The sequence below is a fragment of the Chiloscyllium plagiosum genome, chromosome 14, assembly GCF_004010195.1.
Source record: "Chiloscyllium plagiosum isolate BGI_BamShark_2017 chromosome 14, ASM401019v2, whole genome shotgun sequence".
NCBI lineage: Eukaryota > Metazoa > Chordata > Chondrichthyes > Orectolobiformes > Hemiscylliidae > Chiloscyllium > Chiloscyllium plagiosum.
The window spans coordinates 11394903-11417265 of record NC_057723.1 but is presented as its reverse complement, the minus strand read 5'-3'; the positions used below and the strand labels follow the sequence as shown (position 1 = coordinate 11417265).

The following is a 22363-nucleotide window of genomic DNA, read 5'->3' as shown; positions in this document are numbered from 1 at the left end:
AACCGAGGTTGTTCTGAACATCTCATAATCAATATAAAGTTCAGAATGTCGTAAACAGTGAGAAGGGTAATAGCAGACTTCAAGAGGAGCAAAATAATGCAGATGCTGGAGAGCTGAAATAAAAGCAAAGTGATGGACAAACTCAGCAGGTCTGTCATCATCTGTGTAGAGGGAAACTGAATTAATGTCTTGTGTCCAATGGCTCATTTTCAGCAGAAGAGTCCAAAGAGTCTGTTCCAATGAAGAGTCATATTGGATTCAAAAGCATTAGCTCCATTCCTGTCTATCCGTAAATGTTGCACTTTTCCAGCACTTTTGGTTTTATTTCAGAAGGACTTCGGCAGGCTGGTGAAATGAGTAGACACACAGCAAATGGAATTTAATTGTGAGAAGATAGAACTGTTGCATTTTGATAATAAAAATGATGAGGCAATTTTAACTAAAAGACATTCACAGTAAGGCGTCCCCACTTTTAACTCAAATCCTCCTGCAATGAAGGCTAGTAAACCATTTGTCTTTCCAACTGCTTGCTTCACTTGCCTTTTGATTTTCATTGACTGCTCCCTCACTACACCATTGGTTCCCTAACGTTTCTTGCAGTCTATTTGTGTCCTCATTTGTGAAGTCACAACCAAAGTGTGTGATCAATTCTTCTGCTGTTTTTTTGTTCCTCCTTATACTTTCTCCTGTTTTTGACCGTAGGGGATCCACATTTGTCACGACAAATCTTGATGTTTCATTTACAGAAGCTTTTACAATCAGTTTCTATGCTCCTTGCAATTTTACTTTCACACTCTTGATCAAACCTTCTGGTCTTTTCTGCTGAATTCTAAAAATCTAATCCTCAGGTTTTCTGGTTTTTCTGGCAATTTTATATGTCTCTTCTTTGGATCTAATACTAGCCCTAATGTTTTTCATACACTAAGGTTGAGCCAGCTTTCCTCTTTTATTTTTATGTCAGATAGCAATGAATAATTGGTATAATTCATGCACATCCGCTTTCAACATGAACCATTGCCTACCCACGGTCAACCGTTACAATTGAAAATTCCTCAATCCATCCTCGCCTCATACCTCATGTTTAGAAAAAGGACTCTTGGTTCAGATTCGACAACTTAATTCACCATCTTAATGAAGAATTCTATCACATTATGGTTCTTCCAAGGGATATCACACAACAAGACTACTAATTAATCTTTTCTCATTGCACAGTACCCAGGCTGGAATAGCCCGCCCTCTGACTGGTTCTTCAACATATATGTCTAAAAATCCATGCATACACTCCAGAAAATTCTCCTCTAAAGCCTGTAAGTGCATTAAATTATATTATTGTGGGGGTAAAAATCCAACCCTCAACAATGTTTTCTGCCCACTGGTATTTCTCCTCTCCTTTACTAACATTGTCACCCCATCTCTTTCCTTTTTTGCCTGTCCTTCATAAACCATGAAAACACCTGGAGGATGTTTAGTTCCCATCCTTGGTAACCTGAAACTATGTCTCTCAAATTATAACTATATCACACCCATCCATATCTATTGCATTGCTAATTCATCCACCTTATTGTGAATGCCCTTTGTGAAACTTCTAGAACTGTCTTTTTAACTTATTTGATTATCTTAGCTTTATTTTGCTCTATGGTCCCCAGAGCTGAGATGAGAAGAATTTTTTACACAGCAAATAATATTCTGTAGGCGTGGTACAAACAAATTCAACTGTAAAAATCAAAAGTAAATGTAATAAATACTTGATCACAATATAACAGTTGCATCAGTAGAATTAACTGGATAATTCTTTTGAAGGGCCAGCACAGACACAATGGATCAGTTAGCCTTCTTCTGTGATGCAACATTCTGAGAGTTTTAGTGGTGGGCAGCCAATTAGGATGGCTAAGGCTCCAATTAGGAGCAACTTTATCGTCCAGTTCACATTTTGCCACTGGTGATGACCTGTCACATGAAGAGGTCAATAGAGCAGAACTCTCGATGGTAATTCAGGGGCCAGCATAACCACTCCTGTGGCCCAAGTGTTTCATGTGCAATTCAATAGGCAATAGACAATAGGTGCAGGAGTAGGCCATTCTGCCCTTTGAGCCTGCACCACCATTCATTATGATCATGGCTGATCATCCTCAATCAGTATCCTGTTCCTGCCTTATCTCCGTAACCCTTGATTCCACTATCCTTGAGAACTCTATCCAACTCTTTCTTCAACGAATCTAGAGATTGGGCCTCCACTGCCTTCTGGGGCAGAGCCACTCTAAGTGGCCTGCTGTGATGGTGTTCCTCAGTTTTGATTTGGATCTCACCTCCAGGGGACCTCAATGTTCGAGTATCCATACAGTTCCCTAACTGTCTCAGAATTGCCGACCCTTCCAGAGGGACCTCAAACACTTACCTATTTTAATACTGAGATAAATACCAAAATTTGTCAATACAAACAAATATGGTGAGACAAACAAAGAGAGGAATTCAAAACAAATGTAACTGATTGTGGATAGCCTTACCAAATAAGAAGCTAGCTGCAGCAGGAAGGTTAACATATGGAAGTGTGAGGTGATGCATTTTTAATAGAAGAATTAGAGAGAGGATGTATGGTCTCACTGGACAGGGACAGGGATACCTGGGGAATCCATGTGCATTGATCTGTGAAAGTGACAGGACGCATTGACAGAGTAATTAGCAAAACACATGGGTTCTTAGACAATACAGAGAGAAGTATTGAGTATAAAAGCAGGGAAGTTGTGCCAAAACGTGATAAAGCTCTGGCCACAACTACAGTATTACACCCTCTTCTTAGTCAATGGATTGAGAAGGATTTGAAGGTCCTTGAAAAGTTGCAAAACAGACACCAGAATCGTTCCAGGAAACAGGGGCTTTAGGTTCATGGTTAGGCTAGGAAGGCCAAGATTACTCTTCTTGGAACAAAGGAGATTGGGGGATGATTTTATGGATCAAAAGATTTTAATAAATTTAGATAAGATAGACAAAGAAAAGCTAGGCTAAGAGAAACTCTTTCAATTAGTTGAAGGTGCAAAGACCAGATTTAAGGTTGTGGGAAGAGTTATACTCGGGATGAGAGGAAGAAATTTTTAAGCATAGTGTTGTAATGAGCTAGAATCTGCTGCTGAATGAGTTCAAAAGCAAGTTGGATGGATGCAAGTGGAAAACTGCCTTGCAGAGTTACCATGATAAGTTGAGAAACGTAATTAGTAGAGAACTAATATGGACATGATAGGCCAAATGGCCTCTTTCTATGCTGTCATTACTGTGCATGACTCTAAATGGTCCACATCTTTGGTGTAGAATTTTAAAGATCCTAAATTGCCTTCAACAATCACAAAACAGATTAGTAATTATTTTCTCAAAGTGTATGATTTTGCGCTGAAATTTGCAATGGTTTATTAACTTAATTCTCCCAAACCAGTACAGTATACATAAAAAAACATTTTTGATTTGAAAACTGTTAAGTATTTGGCTTTTATGTCACATATATTTATTACCATTCACCCTTACCAACCTCTCCCATTACTGGATTTCATGTCACTTATGATCTAGAACACATCTTCAATAAATGGCAATGGAACTAAGTGATCAAATATTGAACCATTTACTGTGTGAATGTATCCTCCTCTACTCAAATCAAGCCAGGTTCCGTAAAGAGAATCTACTTTGCGCAAATAGTGTTTAGCACACTCCTCCGTACATGACCAGGGAAGTTACGCACTGAATTTTGGTTAAGTCACGTATGGAAGAACAGGTTTGAGGAACTAAATAGCCAACTTCTGTTCCTGTGCACTATTCTGGTTGCGATATTATAAAGAGGAGATAATGACACTGCAGTGGGTGAGAGGCAGATTGAGATCTATATAGAAAATACTTTTGTATCCTCTTTTATGTCGACTGTCTCTTCACATTCTCTTTGTTTGTCATTTCTTCTTCAGTTTTCCTTCATACGTGTAGGATTCAATTTGGCTCTTCATGAAATAATAAACCCATTGCTGACCTTAAGACTTTTCCTTCCATTTCATTTTAATTTTTGCATCTTTTGTCAACAAAGAAACTGTAGTTTTAGTTGATCATCCTTTCCATCTTGTGTGACTGGAGCTGTTCTACATTTTTTTTTGCATTTCCTATTTATATTTTTAATCATTGCAACATGCACTTCAATTTACTGCTGGATGGTTTTGTACCCTTATATTACAGATCATGTTGATAAAATGATATTTCATTTCAATGGTCAGACTAAATATTACACTACATTACACTAAGGATAATTAGGAGTCTTAAAAATAAGAACTAGCCAGCAGTAAAAGTATGACAACATTGTAGTGAGAGCTGTTGGTTGAAGTATGCTTTAATGCTTTCAACCAGAGATTGTTCCTTTGTTGTACGCTAATTTATGTTTTAGCATACTTGCATGAAGAGGAAAAAATATTTTGTGAATAACATAAGCACCTCTCCATTTGACCCTCAATATCAAGTACCAAATCCTATAACATTAGATTAAAGTTAATACGTAAGGCAAAAGTGCACAATTCTACAAAAGGGAAAATAGTGTATATGTTGACCATCACAAGTAAAGTGCAAAATAGAAACAGGCAATATCTAGTCTCGACAAAATTCATCAAGAATTGTTTCACAAACAAACACTCTGGAAATATGAAAAGCCAACATTTCTAAAGTTATCTCTTCCACCAAGGCATGTTTGCTCAGCTATACAGTATAGAAATGCCATGGTACTAGTTTACGTCTGTTACATCAAGTAGGTTCAAGAATGGCGAGTGGACATTTGAATGAACACTGCACAGTTTCACAGATCTTCTTCATTACAGACAACTACAATTTTGTGCTGACGTAACAGACTAATTTCTATTGAAGCAATCAGTTCCAGCACTGATACTGAAAACATTTAATCAGCATCCTTTTAGGGAACTTTGGCAAAGACAAATTCCACCCTGTGAAATACAGCTTTTGAATGAAACTACCTTGTTATATTCTTCTGGCTATATAAAACAGTGAATAATAACAGTTAGCATATTCCTCAGTATGTAATGAGTGCCTGCAGTGTTCAAATTATAGCACATTGGAAAAGGAAAGAAAAGCTTGATTTTCAATAGCGCTTTTTTTGACCTCAGGTTTGCCCAAAGTACTTTACAACCAACAAGATATATTTGAAATGTAATCACGATGGAAATATAGGAAACCCAACAAGACAACTTGCATGTAGCAAGCACCCACAGACAGCAGCAGCATTAATGATTAATAATCTCATTTTTCAAAAAGATGAATTATAAGAATCATGAATGATTGACTATTGCATACTGCTCAGCTTATAAAACAGTAACTGATAGGAATCAGTACAATCCTTGATATATAGAAAGCAAATATTAGACATCAATACAGTCCTTGGTGTATATATAAGTGAGTAATAGGCATGAATATATCCTCTACACATATAAAACAGGTTCATTATGCTCTTCACTACATAAAGCAGTGAATGACAGACTGCAGTGTACCACTCAGTTGATAAAACATTGAATAGCAGGGTTAAGTATAGATATCAGCACATAATACAGTGAATGGCAGGCTCTATTATCCTCCCTGACTCATAAAACTGCGAATGATGTACTTTAGTAAAGCATTCAGCTGACAAAACATTGGATGGTAGAGTTATCCTATTCCTTTGTGCATAAAGCCATGAATTGGATGCTTAACTATATTCTCCCTGTGTAAAATGTACATCTATACAGCTTAATATTGACCTTTTTACAAAGAAATGCAGATAATTGGCAAACGACAAGAAAACACGAATGATAATGCATAAGTGAGATGCTTGCTACTTTGGCAGGCTTGCCAGACAGTCTCAACTGGCTGCGCAGATTATGGAGAGAGTGTGGCTCCAAAGCTGCAAACGGCATCTTACAGAGCTTGGTGCCCACTTTCTTTCTACCAGGGAACACATCGGCAACTCCATAGCAGTGCTCCCAGACTAGTTCAGGATTGAGCAACTGCTAACTCAGCTTCCTTGGCAGCGCAGGTGGAGGTTTCCAACATCTCACTGCTACAAATAATGCTCAGACGTACCTTATGATAGTGGCTGCCATCTTGACTTCAGATCACTTAGAAACATAAAATATAGGAGCTCATTTGACCCTTGAGCCTGTTCCTCATTTAATATGATCATGGCTGATCATTGAGCTCAATGCTTTAATCCTCCCTCCCCCCATATCTCTTGATCCCCTTAGCAACAAGAACTATATCTATGTCCAGGTCAGTGTTCACATGAGCCGCAGTCCAGAAATTTGCTTCATCCGATTATTCGACATTCCTATGGCTCCCAGCCTGTGGGAGTGGAAAAGGACTTCATGGAACTCAAACCTGCCACCCTCACACAGTGTGATAATAATTGTGCTCTCATAACTGCTACTCTTTCAGTCTCTGTTGGTCAATTAACCCAGACTGCTAACTGTTCAGACTGCTGCTAGGCTGGTGTAGTCCAAAGCCTGCACCTTAAGGCCATCACAAGTCCTCTGACCTCAAGCGATGGGATGGTGGATAGAGTCATTGGTCACATATCGAAGGGTTAGTCCTTGTTGTGAAATGCCCATTCTCTTATTCGGCTTAAAGGCCTGAAGACAGTGTTTAGTTAGACCAGTGCAGGACAAAACCATCATGCTTGTTTTGAGGACATTGGGCTCTCACCAAGCTGAACTTCTTGGTGTGATCATTGCAAGTCACAGAGACTTGGCACATGGGGTTCCAGTATCGCTCACTGCTGGCTGCAGAGACATGTGTCACAGTTGATGTTGCCTTCTACCCTGGAAAATCCAAAGGCTCTTCCAATTGCTCTTCATCTGTCAAGGAGAAGTGGATGAAGTCCTATCTCCTGTGCACAGTGCCTCTGTGACTACCCTGAGGCACCCATGAATAGCGAGCTGTGAGATGTTACTGACATCACTGTTTCTGTTTTGAAGGAGCGACTTATGTAAAACGTTAAGGCAATACTGACCTGTATGTCCCACTGGATCATCCTCACTCTGTTTTAAGGAGGTGGCAAATCCCCTAATGACCTCTTTATTGATGTGCTGTTCTGACTTGTTAATAAGATGCTCCAGAAAAATCTTTGGTGGGCAGAACATTTTCTGTTGAGCACTTCACTCCCCTCCCTCCCTTCTCTCTGTCATGATCATGTTGCAGATTAGTATTGCAAATAAAAAGAACCTGGCTCCACCTCAATGTAAGTACTGGATTTTTGTCTTTTCCTATACGCAGCGAATATTTCAAATTTGTTTCAGCAAAGCAACACACAGCTTTCATAAGCCCAACATTGGTAACAGTAGGTTATAAACATATCAGCTGTAACTTGCTGAACTGACCCTTCAGTAGCTCCAGAAGACAGGCCATTTTGTTTTAGAAGGTTTGTTACTTTAGAATGAAGGTACATGCTGCCTGTACATACATACACTGATCAAATTTGTGTTCCTGAATTTACAACAGTCAACTTGGCTCTTTGTTGTATCATTGCTGAATCCTTCTGTTACATGCTGCAAACGGAAATATAGCATCTCACTTTGAGTCTAAAATCAGTGTTATACTCTTTATATAAAACTGTGAATGATGAGTTTTAATACATGCCTTTGCATATTGTTCTGTGAGCATTGTTTCTTTCCCATAGTATTGATTAACAAACTTTCATTCTCAGTCAATTTATAAGACTGAATGAATGTTTTAGTATATGCATTTTCACTGTAACTAATAGGCGTTACATTCTTGATCTCTATATAAACAGTCAATGTTAGGATGTGGTCCATCCCTCTTTATACAAACTGTTCATTTTAAGCTTTAACGTATTCCTGGGTGGCAGATGCAAAAGGTGCTTCAGTATGTTCCCTGTATATGAAAAGGACAAGTGACTGGTTGCAATATACCACTCGATAATAAAACATTAATGAGGGGCATCCCAAAGAACCCATTCACATACAAAACAGTCCAAAAGTAACGTTTTTGGTAACTTACACAATTAAGCTTCAGTACACTCGTCAGCATTAAAAGCAGCAAATGTTCGGCTTAAGTCCTTTGTACTTTCATATGCCACTTAATTGATAAACCATTGAAAATCAGGAATTACTATTTTCCTTGGTGCACAATTCAACTAAAACCAGGCAGTTCATAAAATTGTGAATGATATACTATATTACAGCATTCTTCTGATAAACATGGAATAGCAATGTTATGATGTATAAACACATGAATGAACGTATATACTACGTGTAACAGAATAATATGTCTTTTTGTATACACCTGTGTACCTAAAATAGTGACTAAATGACTTTGTTTTACTGTTTGGTACATGGAACATTGAATGATTGGTCTAGAAATTGGTAAAACTCTGTTTCCGGTGATTAGTCCACAACTTGTGATGAGCCCACACCAATTCTGAGCTTGGCACTCCTCCCACCTCATTGTCAGGACAGTCATGCAGCCCTGAGTGCATCACAAGTTACACATCTCTGCAGCACTGCTGATGGTTGCTGTACACAACAGGCGTCCTGACAACATTGTAGGAAAAGCAGGTGTTCCAGCCAGCCTACCTGCTTTAAAGGAAGGTTTCCTTCAAAGTGAAACTTCATTGGCTGGGAGAAATAATCCCCGTGGGAAACCAAAACATCCTGAAGCCTCAGAAAGAGTGCTCTGACAAGGGGTCATGAAACGTTTAACTCTGTTTCTCTCCCTAAAGATGCACTCAGACCTGTTGAGTTTTTACAGCACTTTCTGCTTTCATTTCAGAGAGTGGTGGCTCCCTGATTTTGTCACACTTCTCTGGAGTCACTGGTGGTAGAAGTAAAAGTGAAGAAGAAACCTTTATTTCCAGTGGGAAGGTTGGGGGTGGGGAGGGGGGAGTGGGGCCACAACCTGAGGAAGGAAGAAGAGCAGCTGTAATAGGTCGTCAGTGCTCAGAGTGAAACATTGTGTGACGATGGAGCTCCTGCTTTCCTTCTCATCTCTCTTCCCTCGCACCAATTCAGCCCTTTCTAATGAAAGGCATTTTGTTGTTTCCTTTGCTGTGATCAGCAAATATCTCAAATTAACTCCAATTGTGCACCACATTTTCCACAAACCCAGCTTCAGCAACAGGAAGTCAGAAACACAATGCACAGCAAGCTGCTTAGATGCCCGAGTGCAGGGCTCATCTTATTTAAGAAGGCTTGTTATTTCAGGAAGTATTAACAAAGGTGATTCTTGCATACAAATTGATCAAAATTGGTATCGTGATTTCCATTGCCAGCTTGGCTAATCAATGTGATAATAACTCTGATTCAGACATATCTGGCGCCCACTACAAATGGCACAACACAACTCAATTTTACAGCCATGGTCTTTAGTAAACTCCTTACTGTATTAAATAGTGAGTGATATGCTTCAGTATACACCTATGCACATAATACAGTAAGCAATGATTTTAGTATAAACCACAATGCGCATTGATTGAGGAAGTTTTGTTTCAAACTCAGTAAATAACATTTGAATAATTATTTTAGTACGTACATAACTCTGTGAATGATAGGCATTTTTTTACATAAAGCTGAGTTTTAATATACCCCTCTGTATACAAACCATAAATTATAGCTTTAATATATTCTTCACTAGAAAAATCAATGAGTCGTAGCGCATTATAGTCAAACTGTATTTGAAACACTGAATCACAAGCTAGACTATCCCATTCAGCTTGTAAAGCAGTGAAGGACCTATCCTTGTAAAAAAATGAATAATAGGTTTCACGATATGGCTCTTCAATCAAACTTCTACTTATTGGATCTAATATCATCTATTGTGCAATATTTAGTGAATGTCAGACCTCAGCCCATTTGTCTGTCTATGAAAGAATGAGCAACAAGCTTTAGTATACCACATAGTTTACAACACAGTTAATAACAGGTTCCATTGTACACCTTGGTACATAAAACATCAGAATAATAGACATCAGCATACCTTTGGTTTATAAAATTGTTGAACTTCAATATGCTTCAGGTATGTAAAACAGGGACACTTGGTTTTGGCATACAACTCAGTACATATGATAGTGAATGATAAGCTTTAACATAAACTCTGTTGATAAAGCAATGAATAGCAGGGTCTAGTCCCATCTTCAACAGATAATGTAGTGAATACCAGGTGATATTATCCTCCATGAATAATGTATAGCGTTCAGCTGACAAAACATTGAGTTGTAAAATTACACTCTTTGCTGGTGTGCAAAAATACAAATGAAAGGCTTTAATATGTCTTCATTATGTGAAGCAGAGAATTTTAAATAAACCTGTGCTCTTAAAATAATGAATGCATTTTTTTGGTTAGCTACCGGTACATGAAGCATTAAATTATTGAGCTAGAATTTGCTTTCCAGTGATCAGTTCCCAATTTGTGACATGCCCATGATGATTCCAATAGGGAATGTGAGCAGCTAGACTTGCTGCCCTCTTCTCATTGCCATGATTATAATGCAACCTTGAGCCCATCCTAAGCTGAACTTGTCTCTGCAATGCTGTACGCAGTATTGGGCCCAACAGTGTTGCGGAAATCAAAAACACATGATCAGGCAGGCCTCCCTTTTCAAAGACAGGATCCATATGAAATGGAAGCTCCATTCATGGAGAGAACACTGCTAAATAATCAATGTGAAAGACCAAAGTTGTAGGGAGGTGTTGCAAACCGTCTGAGAGAGGGCTCTTCAGTAAAACTGCACTGATGAAGTGACATGTTAAGCATTAACCCTGTTTCCCACTTATCAAAGGATGTCAGAATTGCTGAGCTTTTCCAGCGCTTTCTGTTTTTATTTGAGAGAGAGTGCTCACTGATTCAGTCACATTGCCCTAGAGCCACTGGTGAGACATCGGTCGAAGTGAGGAGAAATACCCCTATTTCCATTGAAGGGTTAACATAGTCTCCAAGCCACACCCTGAGAAATAGAATGAGAGCAGGTGTAATGGGCAGTCATTCAGAATGAAACATAGTGCGACTGTGAAACCCCTATGTTCCTCTCCATCACCATTCCTGCACACCAAACCTCCCCATTCCTATGAAAGGCATCTTTTTTTTTCTCCTTTATTGTGAGCAGCAAATATCTTGAATTAACTCTAGCAAATCAACACAGAGCTTCTACAAACCCAGTCTTAGCAATGGTAAGCCATAAGCACCTCTGCTGCAATTTGTTGATGATCCCTGTCAGTAGGTTCATCCTGTTTCAGGAGTAAACAATGAAGATGTTGCCTCAATGTACGTCGACCAAATTTGCAGTTGTGGTTTTTCACCAATCAGTTTGGCAGACTGTCACTGAATCACACCTTTCTGATGAATGCTAGCACCACACAACTCAAGATAGCATCCATGATCTTTTGTCAAATTATCAGTGTATAGAGCAGTGAGTGATTATCTTTAATACACATCTGCATACATAATACAGTAAATAACAGGCATTAGCATAATCCAAGGTATATAACACTGACTGAAAACCTTCTGTATACCAGTAAATTGATAATGTTTTGAAAAGTTAACCTCTGAGTAAGAGACATTAGCATGTTCTACTGTACTTAAGCAGTGAACATTAGGCTTTAGTATAACCTTCTGTATATGCACCATCTCTTTATCAGTACTAATATATTCTTTGGTAGAAAAATCAACAGTTAAATTCTAATAAACTCATATATGCAAAATGAACCATAGGTTTCGGTATACCATTCAGTGCGTAAAACAGTGAACGATCCACCAGCATAAAATAGTAAACCATCGGCCTCTCTATATGACTTGTATATCAGATTTTAGAGTAGGTCAGATTTTAGAGTATCCCTCTAATAATTTTGGAGTATCCCTTTAATAATAAAACAATGAATGACAGTCTATAGCATAGCGCTTGGTTCATGAAACCTGATAACATTCAGTTTGCTTCTCAGTAGATAAAACAGATAATGTTTGGCTTCAGTATATCCCTTGGTTATAACGCAGAGGATAATAAGCAAAGCATATCCTTGGTGTATAAAACAGTTATAGGTCCATAGGTTTAGTATATTGTTTTGAAGTAACATAGTAAATATTGTAATTCATATACCACTCTGTTTATAAAGCAGACCAAGCAAAATGCTTGAATAATCCACTAAGTTTAGAAAGTACTGGGCATTAACTTTTGATACACTACTTTGCCATGAGACACTGAATGATATATTTTAATGCACAACTCAAAGTTAGAATCCATTTGCTAAGTATAACTCAGACAATAGCTATCAGTAACTTATTTCTTGACATAACAGAAACACTTGAGTCCGAGTTACACTGAGCAAATGGATTCTAATTTTGAGTTGTGCACGAAAGCATATCATTCAGTGTAGATTAGGCATGACAAGATAGAGAGTAATTACAGTATCTGGAAGCACTTTAAATGCAAGCCTGTTCTAGATAGACACATCGGCAGGAAATATCTCTGCCCTGAGTCACTCTGTTCCAAATTCTGGAGCTGGAGTGTGAATTGTAGATACTCTGACACCTAAAAGAAGGTGAGGAATTCTTGATCCAGAGTATAGTCACTCATCAGAAAGAAAGTACCGATACAGGAAGGGGAGAGTCTGATTGTCACAATTGGATAATGGAAAGAAGGGAGTTAGGGCTGCAACAGGAGGTACAGTCAAACACGTAATTCAAAATTGTGAGGATAAAGAGGAAGACTGCAAGATACACGGTCAGGCTGCTGACTGAAGCACATCAGAGTGGGAAGCTCTCCAGAAGACTGAGTATAATTGAATGGCAATAATCATAAGGTATTTACAAATTAGGGGGAGGAATAGCATGCTCAGGAATCACAAATAAATCCTAAAGGGTACATTTCTCACCAAGAGTCATTGTAGAGGATACAGGAAAGGAACTTGGGAAGATCCAGTTGTCACAGTCCATGTTTGGAACAATGACATTGGGAGGAGGAAAAAAGAGGTCTGAGTAAGAAGGAATTATGAATTAGGGAAAAAATTATGAATCAGGATCTCAAGGATAATGATCTTCAGTGTATTACGGAATCAGTCGTTAGCTAATTGATATAGGGACAACCCCATTAATAAGGTGCTTGTGTAGCTGAAGGAATGGTGTGAGAATGAGGGGGTCTAGTTGATGAGACACTGGCCCCAGTTTTGGGACAAGAAGGAACTGTACCATTGGGATGGGATCCCCCTGAACCAGACTGGGACCAGTGCCTCAGTGGAAAGGATAAATAAGGCTTCAGAAAAGATTTCGAACCATTTAGGATTGGAGCAAAAAAATTAAAACTGTAAATAGTTTAAAAATATGAAAAAGAGATGCAAGTAAAGTTCAAATAATAGTCTTCAAGGAAAAATTCATTCCTCAGGTGGGAATCATATTCTCACAGAATGGATTGAGGCCACTCGGCCTGTCATGCTTATGCTGTCTCTTGACCATCCCTGGTCTTTTCCAACAGCCCCATAAATTGCAAATGCACTTGCAATTGCCCCGAAAATATTCTTAAGGAATCTAGTTCGATCACCCTTTCAGCTAGTGCGTCCCAGATTATAAAGACTGTGCATGTGAAAACATTTAATTTTCCTTTAGTTTTTTGCTACTTATTTTAATTCAGCTACATCTGATTAATGGCCCACGTCTCAGAGGAGATCATTTCTCCCTACTTCTTTAACAGAACCCCTGTAGTTTGAGTTCCTCTATTAGGTTTCCCTTTAACTTTCTTTCTATAAAGATAATAATCCCAGTTTCAGTAATCTCCTCATATAACTGAACTTCCTTAGTTACTTGGATACCTCTGGTCGGGAACTCTAGGCCTATCCAGTTTTTCCTCAGAGCTCAAAATCTCCAATCCTGGCAAAATCATTGTAGGCCCCTTGTCTATTGATGAGGTCTTGTGACTCCATGGTCAGTGCCCCAGTCTCCGAGCTAGACGTTTAGGTTTGAATCACAATTGATGACCAAGGACAGTCTGCCAAACAAGGTTGAGTTTCAACCTACAAATCTTTCTAGCGGCAGACAGTAAGAGTAGGAGAGACCCCTGACCAGCAATGTGATGGAAAAAGGTTGGAGTCTCCAACATCACAACCCATAGTTCCAGACTACAACATGCTTCTAAAATGCAACTCCCAATGGCAACTTAAAACTCCCTGAGTGAACTACAAGAGACACCATTTTCTCTGGTTCCAGCATTCCTTTAATGCAGTGAACAGACTTTAATGTTTTATAAATGCCAAATATAATCTCCCTAGTCAATATAAATATTCCATATAAGCCTTTTTTGCCATCTATCCTGCTACCTCAGGCACCTGTGGACACATACTTACTGCTGTTCTACTACACGGCGGCACGGTGGCACAGTGGGTGGGCGGCACGGTGGCACAGTGGTTAGCACTGCTGCCTCGCAGCGCCAGAGACCCGGGTTCAATTCCCGACTCAGGCGACTGACTGTGTGGAGTTTGCACGTTCTCCCCGTGTCTGCGTGGGTTTCCTCCGGGTGCTCCGGTTTCCACCCACAGTCCAAAGATGTGCAGGTCAGGTGAATTGGCCATGCTAAATTGCCCGTAGTGTTAGATATAGGGGTAAATGTAGGGGTATGGGTGGGTTGCGCTTCGGCGGGTCGGTGTGGACCTGTTTCCATACTGTAATGTAATCTAATCTAATCTACACCAGCTTCCCAGTATTCAGTTGTTGTTACTATACATTCCCCTGACTTCTTTACCCTTCCCAAATATGAGAGCTCACAGTTCTCTGCATTGAATTTCATTGAGCAGTTTTATGTCTCTCTAAGCATTACATTGAATTTAAGTGTTTAAGATGATTGAAGGAATAAGTAGAGTTAATATTAAGAAACTATTTCCTCTGGCGGAATTGCTTAGAACAAAGACACAACTTTAATATGACAGCAAAGCCATTCAGGAGTGATGGCTGTAAGCAGTTCATACAGAGGTTAATAGAAACCTGGAACGCTTATCCCTCCCACTGTGTTACAAGCCTGGGTTCATTTGAATGTTTCAACATTAAGATTGATAATTTGTTTTTTTTTTGTATATACGGGATATACTGAGATTGGGAATTTGGGATGCAGAACCAAAGACAGAGTTTAGATAAGAACAAACACTTGAGTTTCAGAATAGGATAGAAGACTCAGTGTTGTTCCTCTGTTCATTACAAGGCTTTTAATGTACAATTCTGTACATACTGAATAAGAAATAGAAGGACTTTCATCAATATTGTGTCTATCTGAACATCCAAATGTACTTTACAGCCATTCACCATTTGGTTTATAAATCCTTACCATATAATACTGTGAATGTTCAGATTCTGTGTACTCCTTGAACCATAAACAAGTGAATAATAAGCTTTAATACAACTACAATATATAAAACAGTGAATTATAGACTATATTATGCCTCCTGGAAAATAGTAAAATGTGAATGATAGACCATAGTGTATGTCGCAGAACATAAAACATTGAAATTGACAGTAAGGTATATCTCATTCCAAACACCAGTAACTGTTAGATCTAGTGTACCTCTTGATGTAGAAAACATTGAATAATAAAAATGAATTAGTGTTATCCAATACATAATGAAATTGCATAATATGCTCCAATATACATAAAACATTGAATGAGAGAGTTTAGTGTATCCCTCAATACGTAGAATACAGAATACCTAGAAGAGATTTTAGTTTACATGTTAGTACAGTAAACAATGAATTACATTCTTTACTTATCAGGGGATTGAACATAGAATCATAGGCTTTAACATATTTGTTGATACTTAAAAGTCAGAAAGGTTATATTTCACAGTGCATTCAATCATAATAATAAGCTTGTGTATACCTCTCACTATATAAAACAGAGTGTGAGATGTTCAATATTCTCTTTAGTACTTAGAATATTAAATCAGAACCTTACTATGTGCTTAGGTATACAAACAGTGAATGATGAGCTTCAGTATATTCTTCTAGATATAAATCAGTGACTGATTGCCTTTGGTATATTACTCGGTAAGTAATTCGGAATAATCAGCTTTAGTTTACTCTTTGGCAGAACTGGACAGAATTATGTTGTTAGCCTTCTGTAAAATGGGACACATGCATAGATGGGAGAATGCATTAAAAATAGCAACAACGAAATTTGCTGAGCTTGGGAACTTGGTACAGAAAGAGATAGAAAGCATTTTAAACTAGGGGTCAGTTTATATAAATACTTAGAGCTAACAGTTAGATTTCAAGGGAACTTCTAATCAGACAAAGGCTGAGAGCTGAGGCTGCTGTTTGCTTTTCCCATGCCATGTGAGAACTCCAGGATGTATCATCAGTGTAAGACGTGCTTTCAATAGCCTAAACTTGAGCTCAGGTGTCCGTTACTTGAGGAGTGACTGGGGTCACTTCAGGGAGGTGCTGAATTGCATGTTCCAGGCATTGGTCTCCTTGCAGCTAATTGCAGTTCTGAAGTGTAAGTGGTTGGCTTCCAGCAATGCAGGAAACATGGGACAGGGTGGCATTCTCAAACTGGTTTGCTGTGCTGAATACTAAAACCGCAGAATGGTTACAACATAGGAGTCTATTTGGCCCATCAGGTGCATACAGGCTTTCTGTGAGAGCAGTGTAGCTGGTCCTGCACTCCTATCTTTTCCCTCATTGCCCTGAACATTATTTAGCTCTGATGTATATTTAAGTGGAGAAAGTGAGGTCTGCAGATGCTGGAGATCAAAGTTGAAACTTTATTGCTGGAACAGCACAGCAGGTCAGGCAGCATCCAGGGAACAGGAGATTCGACGTTTCGGGCACAGGCCCTTCTTCAGGAATGAAGAAGGGCCTGTGCCCGAAACGTCGAATCTCCTGTTCCCTGGATGCTGCCTGACCTCCTGTGCTGTTCCAGCAATAAAGTTTCAACTGTATATTTAAGTGCCCTTTCAAAGCCAGGACTGAATTTGCTTCCAACACCAGTCTCACTGTATAGAAAAGTTCTTCCTTGCTATTGCTTTTTTTCCCCAATTGCCTTAAATCAATTTCCTTTGGTTTTGGACCCTTTCTCTAATGGAAACACTTGCTTCTTCTATACTTTGTCCAGACCCCTCTTGATTTTGAAAACCTTGATTTTTAACACTATTAAATTTCCTCCTAAACTTCTCAGGGAAAAACGACTCCAGTTTCTTCAATCTATCCACATAATCAAAATCCTCATTCTCACACAATTCTTTCTGTGTCCTTTTGAAGTCTTCACATCCTTTCTAAAGTGCAATGCCCAGGATTAGTCACAATACTCCGGTTGAGGTCAAAGTAGTGTGTCATAAAGATTCAACTTAACTACTCATTGCTTTTATTCTCTGTGCCGCTATTAATAAAGCCAAGAATCTCATCCACCTTTTTAAAACTACTTTCTCAAGCTACCCTGCCACCTTCAATGTATTGTGCATATGAAAGGTCTAAAGGTTGAACAAATTGGGCTTATATCCATTAAAGGTTAGAAGAAAAGGAGCCAACTTATCAAAACATGTAAAATCTTGACAGATGGATAGGGTAGACACCCAGGACGTATTTCCTCTTGTTGGCAAGATTAGAACCAGGAGACACTTTTTAAAAATAAGTGGTCTACCTTTTAAGATACGAGATGAGATTTTATTTGTCTCTTAGATGGTCATTAGAGCATGGAATTGTGTTCCTTAGAAGGTAGTGGAGGGTGAATCTTTAAATTTAATCAAGCTGAGTTAGATAGATTTCTGATAAACAAAGGACTTCTGATAGACCCAGAAATCAAGGGATATGGGCAGCAAACAGAGAATTAAAGTTGAGACATAAAGATAATTTGGAGATGCCGGTGTTGGATTGGGGTGTACAAAGTTAAAAATTACACAACACCAGGTTATAGTCCAACAGGTTTATTTGGAAGCACTAGCTTTCTTTGTGCTGCTCCTTCATCAGATAGCTGTGGAGTATAAAATTGTAAGACACAGAATTTTTAGCAAAGTCTTATACTCCACAACCACCTGATGAAGGAGCAGTGCTCCGAAAACTAGTGGTTCCAAATAAACCTGTTGGACTACAATCTGGTGTTGTGTGATTTTTAACCTTGAGGCATAAAGAAATCAGTCCAATATCTCATTGAATGCAGTCATGAAGAATCAAATTGTGTAATCTTTTCTTCCTTTGTTCCTGCACCCACTTTAGAATTGTAAATTTGCATTTATGTTGCTTTTTCTTACACTCCTGCAATAATGTATCACTTCATGCTTGACAGTTTTAAACTTATCTGCCATGCGTCACAAAGCAGGGGAGAGCAATTTGTAGCTCTGGAATAAGGTGCCTCTTAGCAGACTTTGAGGATGAAGGGTAGCTATTCAGAATTGTAGGTTGGATGTGATGTCCCACAAGGATCGCCCCTTGCATGGGAAAAACAATAAAGATACCTCAGTGACGAAATTGGGTGTGCTACTTGGTTGGGCAGTGGATATATTTAGCAAGTGCAAAGTCCCAAAGCCAAGTGATTGTCTCCTCATTTGCTGAGTTTAAGAGGATTAGTCCACTACTTATTCTGTAGAGAGATCGCTCTTCAGGAATTTGTGTCTCCTCACTAGTACATCAAGGGTTTGTACTGCTGGCTGTGGAAGGGCCCTGACTTCTCTTGAAGCTGTTCAGCAAGGGCTAATTTCACCATGGTTGTTCGAACACACCATTTGACAGATTAGGTCTGTCCCAAGGAACTTGTCAGCGATCTTCCTTGTTTCCAATGCCATGCCTGTTGCTAGATTTTCCCAGGAACGTTGCTCCAGATGAGGCACTGAGATTGCAAGCAGACACGAGGTTGATTTAACAGGTCATCTTGGAGTGGGCAAGTGAGGAGCAGCATGGATAGTTTGAATCAGTTAATGAATCTTCATCAGTAGACAGATGTGTGGGGGATGATGTGTACGGAGATGGGAAACCAGGAAAGGATTCTGAGTGGAGAGAGGGTAGTGCAGTTATAATGTGCATTGCCGCATTCAATTGAGTGTCAGCAATGAGAGTGGGTGATGACTTGTGCTGGACAAGTGAACAATACTGTGCTGTGCAATTGTGATATGGCTGTTACTGAACAAGGAGTTTAAATGAGGGATATGAGAGATACAACTAGATGAGATGCTCAAAGAAGATGGGTTAACCAGGAGCACAAAGGAATTGACCAAGGTGTGTCTTAGTGATACATCTTGAGAGTCCAGCTGAGGAAGGCAGTGAAAGGTATAATCAGGTGCAATAGTTCATACAGAGGGAGGTGTCATTGCTGCTCAGCCAGGTTAATGTCAAGGTTGCAATCCTCCACTATAAGCTTATTAGTGGCAAGAGCTTTGTACCAGGGTGAGTGGATATCCTGAAAGGAGATGTGGAGAGGATGGTGAGAGCTGACCCACTGACACCGTCCATGGGTCAGCAATGCACAGGATGAGTGCGACAGGGAGGTGATTGGCAAAATCAGCCCTTAGCCAGCTCATTGGAGCATCTGCAGTTACTTCAGTTCCAAAGAAGTACCATCTACACATGTTAACTCTGTTTCTCTCTCCACCAGACCTGCTGAGTAATTCCAGCATAGCTGCTAATAGTAACCATTAGTAGCTGACAATGGTTTGTGATGGCAGCCCATGTGATGTCAAAGCCTGGTGTATAGGGGTTGAGGTAAGGACATGGGAGAAGGTGGTCAGGCCTTAAAATTATTGAACTCGATATTGAGTCCTGAAGGCTGCAGCGTCCTCAAGTGGAAAATGAGATGCTAACCACAATTATTGATTCTCCCAGGCTGACCTTTACCCATTCATTTGTCTGTCCAACTACTTTAACTTTCAACCTGGGCTCCATCTCCACCGATCATTCACTCCTTACCCTTCACCCAACCCCACCTTCAGCAGATGTCCCAATGTTTTCCAAGCTAAAATCAGTTCTGAAGAAGGGTCACTGGACCCAAAACATTAACTCTGCTTTCTCTCCACAGATTCTGCTGAGTTTTTACATGAATTTCTGGCTTTGTTTCTGATTTGCAGTAAATGCAGTTTACTGTTTTTTTTTAGTTTAGTACAAATTGTTGTGTTCATTTCAAAGTTGACACTCTTGTATTTGTCCTGATTAATTCAAAATGAAAACCTTTGGTGACATGTGTCTTTTTCCAGCAATATACAATTTCTGTATGAGCAGGAAGTGATTTATTTTCATTTTTTCACAGGATGAGGACATCATCCGCAGGACCAGCCTTTGATGCCCAATCCTAATTGCCCTTGGACTGACTGACTTGCCAAGTCCGAAAGCAGTAATGAATCAACCTCACTGTTGTGGATTTAGAGTCCTGTGTTAACCAGACCAGGTAAGAATGGATTATTTTCTTCCCTGAACGTCATTTGTGAACCAGATGGATTTTTCTGAATATCGATGATAGATGATATCCATTCTAGAGCCTAGCTTTCAATTACGGATTTTAGTAATTAATTGAACTTAACTGGTCATTAACTAATTGTATATTTAGCAGCTATCATGGCAGGATTTGAACCTGTATGCATATGGCAATAGCCTGGCTCTCTGAGCTATTTATCCAATGACATGACCACTATGCGACTAAATGGTGTTTATTAGATTGGTTTCCAGGATGAGGGAATTCATCTTCATGAAAAGACTAGACACGTTGGGGTGGTTCTCCTTGAAGCAGAAGAGGTTTTATGGAGATCTGACAGAAGTGTTCAAAATTATGAATGGTTTTGATAGAGCAAATGAAGAGACACTATTGACAGTGGCAGAGGCCACAGATGTAAAGCGATTGCTAAAAGAAATATAGTTCTTCTGGTAGTGCTCTCAAAGCAAGAAGGAGACTTTTCACGGAGTGCAACTTATAAAAAGAAGATATGTTTGGAGAATGTTAACATTGGAAGGCTCGAAAACTTATACTACATGTTTCTGTTGATTAGAAAACTCCCCTAAACTTGATGCTTGCCATTGGCATACTGCAAGGGCTAAGAAACAGCTTATTTTGTCCGATTCATGATCATATCTTCTGTGGTCTTCTATTTGGGGAGAGTGGATGGGTGGACTTGAGTGCAGACCTTCTGGCTCAGAGGCAGGGACTATACATTGTGCCATCGGACAGTCTACACCAGAAGGAAAAGGAGACAATAATGAAGAACCATTTTTTACACAGTGTGTTATCATGATGCAAAGTGCCTAAAAGGTGGTGGAAGCAGATTTCATAGCAAATTAGAAAAGAAAATTTCGAGACACTTCTGGTGAAACAACACAGACCAGAAGATTTGAGCAAAAGGCCAGCAGATGAATAATGGTTTTACTGGTCTCTTCCTGTGCTACATCATTCTATGATTCTATGGTATGGCCAGTGATGAAGGTGATCAGCTTGAAATGTTCTTATTATCTGTTTCTCACTCTAAGTAACGCTGACTGGCATGTTAAGTATTTCAGCCATTTTCTTTTTCCATTTCAGGCTTCCACAATATCTTGATTACATTTCCTGTGAGGTGTCTACTTCATTCTTCCAGTTGCTTCAGCCCTGACACATCAGTTCTGATAATACCATCATTCATACTGGCACCTCTTAAATGCCTATTTTCATTACCTTAGTAATCTTATCTGCCCCACTACCGTCACTATGATTAATAGTGCCCAACATATTTCTCTGACCTTACAACCTTCCCTGTTTCCAAGGAATACCACCCATCCCTTCTTCTCATATTCTATCCCATTCCATCAGTGACACCCTGGTCCATTCCTCTAATACCCCAAACCATGTCCCTTGCCATGGCAGCTTCCCAGGCATTATTAAAAGATGTGTCATCTACTCTTTCACCTCCTCCCTTCTTGCTATCCAGGGCCCGTGATTTATTTGTACATCATTCATTTTAGAAAACGCAAGAGCTGCCCCTAATGTGGCCATTTCTACATTATGGAGTCCTAACTCAGAGCGAATTTTTGTTTTGCTTACTGCCTCTGCTCCTTGATGGAGCTTCAATTTCCAGTTGCTTACCACTTTAATTCTATGTCCTACTTCCAATGATCTCTTGGTCTTCAGTCTCCTACATTCTTTCAGTGAAGCTCAGTGTAAACTCAAGGAACAGCACCTCAGCTTTCGATTCAGGATTTTATACCTTTCAGGACTCAACATCAAATTCAACCACCTTAGATCATAATCATACAACCGGGGCTGGAAATTATTTCGCTGTACCTTTCTTTGCACCTCTTCTGGACCTAGCATTTACTTGCTAATTGACTGGATCTGATGAAAATGTCACCTCTAGATGGCGCAAAGAGTGTGCGTACAGTACATGTGAAGGACCTGATGTCACTTGGAAAGGAAGGAGCAGCCAATTTCAAAAAT

The 22363-nt window shown here is 39.4% G+C and overlaps 1 protein-coding gene across 5 annotated transcripts in view; it reads right to left on the bottom strand.

The window, feature by feature from the left end:
- Positions 1 to 22363, bottom strand: part of gria1a (glutamate receptor, ionotropic, AMPA 1a) — a 213106-nt gene that overhangs the window by 40932 nt on the left and 149811 nt on the right. The window contains exon 14 of one of the 5 annotated variants that reach the window (XM_043703163.1): positions 21030 to 21125. The exons of the other annotated variants lie outside the window; for them this stretch is intronic. The gene's annotated coding sequence lies outside the window, so the exon portion shown is untranslated. Of the gene's footprint in view, positions 1 to 21029; positions 21126 to 22363 lie in introns of those variants that run through there. 5 annotated transcript variants of the gene reach the window in all.